Raw genomic sequence first — 10,191 nt, 5'->3', positions numbered from 1 at the left:
CGTTTTTTTTTCGGGCCGAATTTTTGAGTTTCGATATCTCAGCTCTGGAAGGGGCTAGAGCCTCAATTTTTGCACTCAGGTCTAAGTCTCATGGCCCTCTATCAGAATCCAGAGTTTTGGGAAGATTGGAGAAACTTAATTTTTCGCCCCAAAAAAAAAAAACGTAAGGGGTACCACTGTCGTTTTTTTTCGGGCCGAATTTTTGAGTTTCGATATCTCAGCTCTGGAAGGGGCTAGAGCCTCCATTTTTGCACTCAGGTCTAAGTCTCATGGCCCTCTATCAGAATCCAGAGTTTTGGGAAGATTGGAGAAACTTAATTTTTCGCCCCAAAAAAAAAAACGTAAGGGGTACCACTGTCGTTTTTTTTTCGGGCCGAATTTTTGAGTTTCGATATCTCAGCTCTGGAAGGGGCTAGAGCCTCCATTTTTGCACTCAGGTCTAAGTCTCATGGCCCTCTATCAGAATCCAGAGTTTTGGGAAGATTGGAGAAACTTAATTTTTCGCCCAAAAAAAAAAACGTAAGGGGTACCACTGTCGTTTTTTTTTCGGGCCGAATTTTTGAGTTTCGATATCTCAGCTCTGGAAGGGGCTAGAGCCTCCATTTTTGCACTCAGGTCTAAGTCTCATGGCCCTCTATGAGAATCCAGAGTTTTGGGAAGATTGGAGAAACTTAATTTTTCGCCCAAAAAAAAAACGTAAGGGGTACCACTGTCGGTTTTTTTTTTCGGGCCGAATTTTTGAGTTTCGATATCTCAGCTCTGGAAGGGGCTAGAGCCTCCATTTTTGCACTCAGGTCTAAGTCTCATGGCCCTCTATCAGAATCCAGAGTTTTGGGAAGATTGGAGAAACTTAATTTTTCGCCCCCCCAAAAAAAACGTAAGGGGTACCACTGTCGTTTTTTTTTCGGGCCGAATTTTTGAGTTTCGATATCTCAGCTCTGGAAGGGGCTAGAGCCTCCATTTTTGCACTCAGGTCTAAGTCTCATGGCCCTCTATCAGAATCCAGAGTTTTGGGAAGATTGGAGAAACTTAATTTTTCGCCCCCCCCAAAAAAAACGTAAGGGGTACCACTGTCGTTTTTTTTTCGGGCCGAATTTTTGAGTTTCGATATCTCAGCTCTGGAAGGGGCTAGAGCCTCCATTTTTGCACTCAGGTCTAAGTCTCATGGCCCTCTATCAGAATCCAGAGTTTTGGGAAGATTGGAGAAACTTAATTTTTCGCCCCCCCCCAAAAAAAAGTAAGGGGTACCACTGTCGTTTTTTTTTCGGGCCGAATTTTTGAGTTTCGATATCTCAGCTCTGGAAGGGGCTAGAGCCTCCATTTTTGCACTCAGGTCTAAGTCTCATGGCCCTCTATCAGAATCCAGAGTTTTGGGAAGATTGGAGAAACTTAATTTTTCGCCCAAAAAAAAAAACGTAAGGGGTACCACTGTCGTTTTTTTTTCGGGCCGAATTTTTGAGTTTCGATATCTCAGCTCTGGAAGGGGCTAGAGCCTCCATTTTTGCACTCAGGTCTAAGTCTCATGGCCCTCTATCAGAATCCAGACTTTTGGGAAGATTGGAGAAACTTAATTTTTCGCCGAAAAAAAAAAACGTAAGGGGTACCACTGTCGTTTTTTTTTCGGGCCGAATTTTTGAGTTTCGATATCTCAGCTCTGGAAGGGGCTAGAGCCTCCATTTTTGCACTCAGGTTTAAGTCTCATGGCCCTCTATCAGAATCCAGAGTTTTGGGAAGATTGGAGAAACTTAATTTTTCGCCCAAAAAAAAAAAAAACCTAAGGGGTACCACTGTCGGTTTTTTTTTCGGGCCGAATTTTTGAGTTTCGAAATCTCAGCTCTGGAAGGGGCTAGAGCCTCCATTTTTGCACTCAGGTCTAAGTCTCATGGCCCTCTCTCAGAATTCACAGTTTTGGGAAGATTGGAGACACTTAATTTTTCGCCCAAAAAAAAAAACGTAAGGGGTACCACTGTCGTTTTTTTTTTCGGGCCGAATTTTTGAGTTTCGATATCTCAGCTCTGGAAGGGGCTAGAGCCTCCATTTTTGCACTCAGGTCTAAGTCTCATGGCCCTCTATCAGAATTCACAGTTTTGGGAAGATTGGAGACACTTAATTTTTCGCCCAAAAAAAAAAAACGTAAGGGGTACCACTGTCGGTTTTTTTTTTTCGGGCCGAATTTTTGAGTTTCGATATCTCAGCTCTGGAAGGGGCTAGAGCCTCCATTTTTGCACTCAGGTCTAAGTCTCATGGCCCTCTATCAGAATCCAGAGTTTTGGGAAGATTGGAGAAACTTAATTTTTCGCCCCCCCCAAAAAAACGTAAGGGGTACCACTGTCTTTTTTTTTCGGGCCGAATTTTTGAGTTTGGATATCTCAGCTCTGGAAGGGGCTAGAGCCTCCATTTTTGCACTCAGGTCTAAGTCTCATGGCCCTCTATCAGAATCCAGAGTTTTGGGAAGATTGGAGAAACTTAATTTTTCGCCCAAAAAAAAAAAACGTAAGGGGTACCACTGTCGTTTTTTTTTCGGGCCGAATTTTTGAGTTTCGATATCTCAGCTCTGGAAGGGGCTAGAGCCTCCATTTTTGCACTCAGGTCTAGGTCTCATGGCCCTCTATCAGAATCCAGAGTTTTGGGAAGATTGGAGAAACTTAATTTTTCGCCCAAAAAAAAAAACGTAAGGGGTACCACTGTCGTTTTTTTTTCGGGCCGAATTTTTGAGTTTCGATATCTCAGCTCTGGAAGGGGCTAGAGCCTCCATTTTTGCACTCAGGTCTAAGTCTCATGGCCCTCTATCAGAATCCAGAGTTTTGGGAAGCTTGGAGAAACTTAATTTTTCGCCCAAAAAAAAAAACGTAAGGGGTACCACTGTCGTTTTTTTTTCGGGCCGAATTTTTGAGTTTCGATATCTCAGCTCTGGAAGGGGCTAGAGCCTCCATTTTTGCACTCAGGTCTAAGTCTCATGGCCCTCTATCAGAATCCAGAGTTTTGGGAAGATTGGAGAAACTTAATTTTTTTGCCCAAAAAAAAAAAAACGTAAGGGGTACCACTGTCGTTTTTTTTTTCGGGCCGAATTTTTGAGTTTCGATATCTCAGCTCTGGAAGGGGCTAGAGCCTCCATTTTTGCACTCAGGTCTAAGTCTCATGGCCCTCTATCAGAATCCAGAGTTTTGGGAAGATTGGAGAAACTTAATTTTTCGCCCAAAAAAAAAAAACGTAAGGGGTACCACTGTCGTTTTTTTTTTCGGGCCGAATTTTTGAGTTTCGATATCTCAGCTCTGGAAGGGGCTAGAGCCTCCATTTTTGCACTCAGGTCTAAGTCTTATGGCCCTCTATCAGAATCCAGAGTTTTGGGAAGATTGGAGAAACTTAATTTTTCGACCCCAAAAAAAAACGTAAGGGGTACCACTGTCGTTTTTTTTTTCGGGCCGAATTTTTGAGTTTCGATATCTCAGCTCTGGAAGGGGCTAGAGCCTCCATTTTTGCACTCAGGTCTAAGTCTCATGGCCCTCTATCAGAATCCAGAGTTTTGGGAAGATTGGAGAAACTTAATTTTTCGCCCAAAAAAAAAAAACGTAAGGGGTACCACTGTCGTTTTTTTTTCGGGCCGAATTTTTGAGTTTCGATATCTCAGCTCTGGAAGGGGCTAGAGCCTCCATTTTTGCACTCAGATCTAAGTCTCATGGCCCTCTATCAGAATCCAGAGTTTTGGGAAGATTGGAGAAACTTAATTTTTCGCCCAAAAAAAAACACGTAAGGGGTACCACTGTCGTTTTTTTTCGGGCCGAATTTTTGAGTTTCGATATCTCAGCTCTGGAAGGGGCTAGAGCCTCCATTTTTGCACTCAGATCTAAGTCTCATGGCCCTCTATCAGAATCCAGAGTTTTGGGAAGATTGGAGAAACTTAATTTTTCGCCCAAAAAAAAAAACGTAAGGGGTACCACTGTCGTTTTTTTTTTCGGGCCGAATTTTTGAGTTTCGATATCTCAGCTCTGGAAGGGGCTAGAGCCTCAATTTTTGCACTCAGGTCTAAGTCTCATGGCCCTCTATCAGAATCCAGAGTTTTGGGAAGATTGGAGAAACTTAATTTTTCGCCCCAAAAAAAAAAAACGTAAGGGGTACCACTGTCGTTTTTTTTTCGGGCCGAATTTTTGAGTTTCGATATCTCAGCTCTGGAAGGGGCTAGAGCCTCCATTTTTGCACTCAGGTCTAAGTCTCATGGCCCTCTATCAGAATCCAGAGTTTTGGGAAGATTGGAGAAACTTAATTTTTCGCCCCAAAAAAAAAAACGTAAGGGGTACCACTGTCGTTTTTTTTTCGGGCCGAATTTTTGAGTTTCGATATCTCAGCTCTGGAAGGGGCTAGAGCCTCCATTTTTGCACTCAGGTCTAAGTCTCATGGCCCTCTATCAGAATCCAGAGTTTTGGGAAGATTGGAGAAACTTAATTTTTCGCCCCCCAAAAAAAACGTAAGGGGTACCACTGTCGTTTTTTTTTCGGGCCGAATTTTTGAGTTTCGATATCTCAGCTCTGGAAGGGGCTAGAGCCTCCATTTTTGCACTCAGGTCTAAGTCTCATGGCCCTCTATGAGAATCCAGAGTTTTGGGAAGATTGGAGAAACTTAATTTTTCGCCCAAAAAAAAACGTAAGGGGTACCACTGTCGGTTTTTTTTTTCGGGCCGAATTTTTGAGTTTCGATATCTCAGCTCTGGAAGGGGCTAGAGCCTCCATTTTTGCACTCAGGTCTAAGTCTCATGGCCCTCTATCAGAATCCAGAGTTTTGGGAAGATTGGAGAAACTTAATTTTTCGCCCCCCAAAAAAAAACGTAAGGGGTACCACTGTCGTTTTTTTTTCGGGCCGAATTTTTGAGTTTCGATATCTCAGCTCTGGAAGGGGCTAGAGCCTCCATTTTTGCACTCAGGTCTAAGTCTCATGGCCCTCTATCAGAATCCAGAGTTTTGGGAAGATTGGAGAAACTTAATTTTTCGCCCCCCCAAAAAAAACGTAAGGGGTACCACTGTCGTTTTTTTTTCGGGCCGAATTTTTGAGTTTCGATATCTCAGCTCTGGAAGGGGCTAGAGCCTCCATTTTTGCACTCAGGTCTAAGTCTCATGGCCCTCTATCAGAATCCAGAGTTTTGGGAAGATTGGAGAAACTTAATTTTTCGCCCCCCCCAAAAAAAAGTAAGGGGTACCACTGTCGTTTTTTTTTCGGGCCGAATTTTTGAGTTTCGATATCTCAGCTCTGGAAGGGGCTAGAGCCTCCATTTTTGCACTCAGGTCTAAGTCTCATGGCCCTCTATCAGAATCCAGAGTTTTGGGAAGATTGGAGAAACTTAATTTTTCGCCCAAAAAAAAAAAACGTAAGGGGTACCACTGTCGTTTTTTTTTCGGGCCGAATTTTTGAGTTTCGATATCTCAGCTCTGGAAGGGGCTAGAGCCACCATTTTTGCAATCAGGTCTAAGTCTCATGGCCCTCTATCAGAATCCAGAGTTTTGGGAAGATTGGAGAAACTTAATTTTTCGCCGAAAAAAAAAAAACGTAAGGGGTACCACTGTCGTTTTTTTTTCGGGCCGAATTTTTGAGTTTCGATATCTCAGCTCTGGAAGGGGCTAGAGCCTCCATTTTTGCACTCAGGTCTAAGTCTCATGGCCCTCTATCAGAATTCACAGTTTTGGGAAGATTGGAGACACTTAATTTTTCGCCCAAAAAAAAAAAACGTAAGGGGTACCACTGTCGGTTTTTTTTTTTCGGGCCGAATTTTTGAGTTTCGATATCTCAGCTCTGGAAGGGGCTAGAGCCTCCATTTTTGCACTCAGGTCTAAGTCTCATGGCCCTCTATCAGAATCCAGAGTTTTGGGAAGATTGGAGAAACTTAATTTTTCGCCCCCCCAAAAAAAACGTAAGGGGTACCACTGTCTTTTTTTTTCGGGCCGAATTTTTGAGTTTCGATATCTCAGCTCTGGAAGGGGCTAGAGCCTCCATTTTTGCACTCAGGTCTAAGTCTCATGGCCCTCTATCAGAATCCAGAGTTTTGGGAAGATTGGAGAAACTTAATTTTTCGCCCAAAAAAAAAAAACGTAAGGGGTACCACTGTCGTTTTTTTTTCGGGCCGAATTTTTGAGTTTCGATATCTCAGCTCTGGAAGGGGCTAGAGCCTCCATTTTTGCACTCAGGTCTAGGTCTCATGGCCCTCTATCAGAATCCAGAGTTTTGGGAAGATTGGAGAAACTTAATTTTTCGCCCAAAAAAAAAAAACGTAAGGGGTACCACTGTCGTTTTTTTTTCGGGCCGAATTTTTGAGTTTCGATATCTCAGCTCTGGAAGGGGCTAGAGCCTCCATTTTTGCACTCAGGTCTAGGTCTCATGGCCCTCTATCAGAATCCAGAGTTTTGGGAAGATTGGAGAAACTTAATTTTTCGCCCAAAAAAAAAAACGTAAGGGGTACCACTGTCGTTTTTTTTTTCGGGCCGAATTTTTGAGTTTCGATATCTCAGCTCTGGAAGGGGCTAGAGCCTCCATTTTTGCACTCAGGTCTAAGTCTTATGGCCCTCTATCAGAACCCAGAGTTTTGGGAAGATTGGAGAAACTTAATTTTTCGCCCCAAAAAAAAACCGTAAGGGGTACCACTGTCGTTTTTTTTTCGGGCCGAATTTTTGAGTTTCGATATCTCAGCTCTGGAAGGGGCTAGAGCCTCCATTTTTGCACTCAGGTCTAAGTCTCATGGCCCTCTATCAGAATCCAGAGTTTTGGGAAGATTGGAGAAACTTAATTTTTCGCCCCCCCAAAAAAAACGTAAGGGGTACCACTGTCGTTTTTTTTTCGGGCCGAATTTTTGAGTTTCGATATCTCAGCTCTGGAAGGGGCTAGAGCCTCCATTTTTGCACTCAGGTCTAAGTCTCATGGCCCTCTATCAGAATCCAGAGTTTTGGGAAGATTGGAGAAACTTAATTTTTCGCCCCCCAAAAAAAACGTAAGGGGTACCACTGTCGTTTTTTTTTCGGGCCGAATTTTTGAGTTTCGATATCTCAGCTCTGGAAGGGGCTAGAGCCTCCATTTTTGCACTCAGGTCTAAGTCTCATGGCCCTCTATCAGAATCCAGAGTTTTGGGAAGATTGGAGAAACTTAATTTTTCGCCCCAAAAAAAAAAACGTAAGGGGTACCACTGTCGTTTTTTTTTTCGGGCCGAATTTTTGAGTTTCGATATCTCAGCTCTGGAAGGGGCTAGAGCCTCCATTTTTGCACTCAGGTCTAAGTCTCATGGCCCTCTATGAGAATCCAGAGTTTTGGGAAGATTGGAGAAACTTAATTTTTCGTCCAAAAAAAAAAACGTAAGGGGTACCACTGTCGTTTTTTTTTCGGGCCGAATTTTTTAGTTTCGATATCTCAGCTCTGGAAGGGGCTAGAGCCTCCATTTTTGCACTCAGATCTAAGTCTCATGGCCCTCTATCAGAATCCAGAGTTTTGGGAAGATTGGAGAAACTTAATTTTTCGCCCAAAAAAAAAAAACGTAAGGGGTACCACTGTCGTTTTTTTTTTTCGGGCCTAATTTTTGAGTTTCGATATCTCAGCTCTGGAAGGGGCTAGAGCCTCCATTTTTGCACTCAGGTCTAAGTCTCATGGCCCTCTATCAGAATCCAGAGTTTTCGGAAGATTGGAGAAACTTAATTTTTCGCCCAAAAAAAAAAAACGTAAGGGGTACCACTGTCGTTTTTTTTTTCGGGCCTAATTTTTGAGTTTCGATATCTCAGCTCTGGAAGGGGCTAGAGCCTCCATTTTTGCACTCAGGTCTAAGTCTCATGGCCCTCTAACAGAATCCAGAGTTTTGGGAAGATTGGAGAAACTTAATTTTTCGCCCAAAAAAAAAACGTAAGGGGTACCACTGTCGTTTTTTTTTGGGCCGAATTTTTGAGTTTCGATATCTCAGCTCTGGAAGGGGCTAGAGCCTCCATTTTTGCACTCAGGTCTAAGTCTCATGGCCCTCTATCAGAATCCAGAGTTTTGGGAAGATTGGAGAAACTTAATTTTTCGCCCAAAAAAAAAAAACGTAAGGGGTACCACTGTCGTTTTTTTTTCGGGCCGAATTTTTGAGTTTCGATATCTCAGCTCTGGAAGGGGCTAGAGCCTCCATTTTTGCACTCAGGTCTAAGTCTCATGGCCCTCTATCAGAATCCAGAGTTTTGGGAAGATTGGAGAAACTTAATTTTTCGCCCCAAAAAAAAAAAACGTAAGGGGTACCACTGTCGTTTTTTTTTTCGGGCCTAATTTTTGAGTTTCGATATCTCAGCTCTGGAAGGGGCTAGAGCCTCCATTTTTGCACTCAGGTCTAAGTCTCATGGCCCTCTAACAGAATCCAGAGTTTTGGGAAGATTGGAGAAACTTAATTTTTCGCCCAAAAAAAAAAAACGTAAGGGGTACCACTGTCGTTTTTTTTTCGGGCCGAATTTTTGAGTTTCGATATCTCAGCTCTGGAAGGGGCTAGAGCCTCCATTTTTGCACTCAGGTCTAAGTCTCATGGCCCTCTATCAGAATTCAGAGTTTTGGGAAGATTGGAGAAACTTAATTTTTCGCCCAAAAAAAAAAACGTAAGGGGTACCACTGTCGTTTTTTTTTTCGGGCCGAATTTTTGAGTTTCGATATCTCAGCTCTGGAAGGGGCTAGAGCCTCCATTTTTGCACTCAGGTCTAAGTCTTATGGCCCTCTATCAGAATCCAGAGTTTTGGGAAGATTGGAGAAACTTAATTTTTCACCCCAAAAAAAAAAACGTAAGGGGTACCACTGTCGTTTTTTTTTCGGGCCGAATTTTTGAGTTTCGATATCTCAGCTCTGGAAGGGGCTAGAGCCTCCATTTTTGCACTCAGGTCTAAGTCTCATGGCCCTCTATCAGAATCCAGAGTTTTGGGAAGATTGGAGAAACTTAATTTTTCGCCCAAAAAAAAAAACGTAAGGGGTACCACTGTCGTTTTTTTTTCGGGCCGAATTTTTGAGTTTCGATATCTCAGCTCTGGAAGGGGCTAGAGCCTCCATTTTTGCACTCAGGTCTAAGTCTCATGGCCCTCTATCAGAATCAAGAGTTTTGGGAAGATTGGAGAAACTTAATTTTTCGCCAAAAAAAAAAACGTAAGGGGTACCACTGTCGTTTTTTTATCGGGCCGAATTTTTGAGTTTCGATATCTCAGCTCTGGAAGGTCTAGAGCCTCCATTTTTGCACTCAGGTCTAAGTCTCATGGCCCTCTATGAGAATCCAGAGTTTTGGGAAGATTGGAGAAACTTAATTTTTCGTCCAAAAAAAAAAACGTAAGGGGTACCACTGTCGTTTTTTTTTCGGGCCGAATTTTTGAGTTTCGATATCTCAGCTCTGGAAGGGGCTAGAGCCTCCATTTTTGCACTCAGATCTAAGTCTCATGGCCCTCTATCAGAATCCAGAGTTTTGGGAAGATTGGAGAAACTTAATTTTTCGCCCAAAAAAAAAAAACGTAAGGGGTACCACTGTCGTTTTTTTTTTTCGGGCCTAATTTTTGAGTTTCGATATCTCAGCTCTGGAAGGGGCTAGAGCCTCCATTTTTGCACTCAGGTCTAAGTCTCATGGCCCTCTATCAGAATCCAGAGTTTTGGGAAGATTGGAGAAACTTAATTTTTCGCCCAAAAAAAAAAACGTAAGGGGTACCACTGTCGTTTTTTTTTTCGGGCCTAATTTTTGAGTTTCGATATCTCAGCTCTGGAAGGGGCTAGAGCCTCCGTTTTTGCACTCAGGTCTAAGTCTCATGGCCCTCTATCAGAATCCAGAGTTTTGGGAAGATTGGAGAAACTTAATTTTTCGCCCAAAAAAAAAAACGTAAGGGGTACCACTGTCGTTTTTTTTTTTCGGGCCGAATTTTTGAGTTTCGATATCTCAGCTCTGGAAGGGGCTAGAGCCTCCATGTTTGCACTCAGGTCTAAGTCTCATGGCCCTCTATCAGAATCCAGAGATGGGGAAGATTGGAGAAACTTAATTTTTCGCCCAAAAAAAAACGTAAGGGGTACCACTGTCGTTTTTTTTTTCGGGCCAAATTTTTGAGTTTCGATATCTCAGCTCTGGAAGGGGCGAGAGCCTCCATTTTTGCACTCAGGTCTAAGTCTCATGGCCCTCTATCAGAATCCAGAGTTTTGGGAAGATTGGAGAAACTTAATTTTTCGCCCAAAAAAAAAAAACACGTA

Source organism: Pimephales promelas, chromosome 13 (genome assembly GCF_988280905.1).
Source record: "Pimephales promelas chromosome 13, fPimPro1.hap1.1, whole genome shotgun sequence".
In the NCBI taxonomy this organism is placed as follows: Eukaryota; Metazoa; Chordata; class Actinopteri; order Cypriniformes; family Leuciscidae; genus Pimephales; species Pimephales promelas.
The sequence above is the reverse complement of the archived record's forward strand: the minus strand, read 5'-3'. Positions refer to the sequence as shown.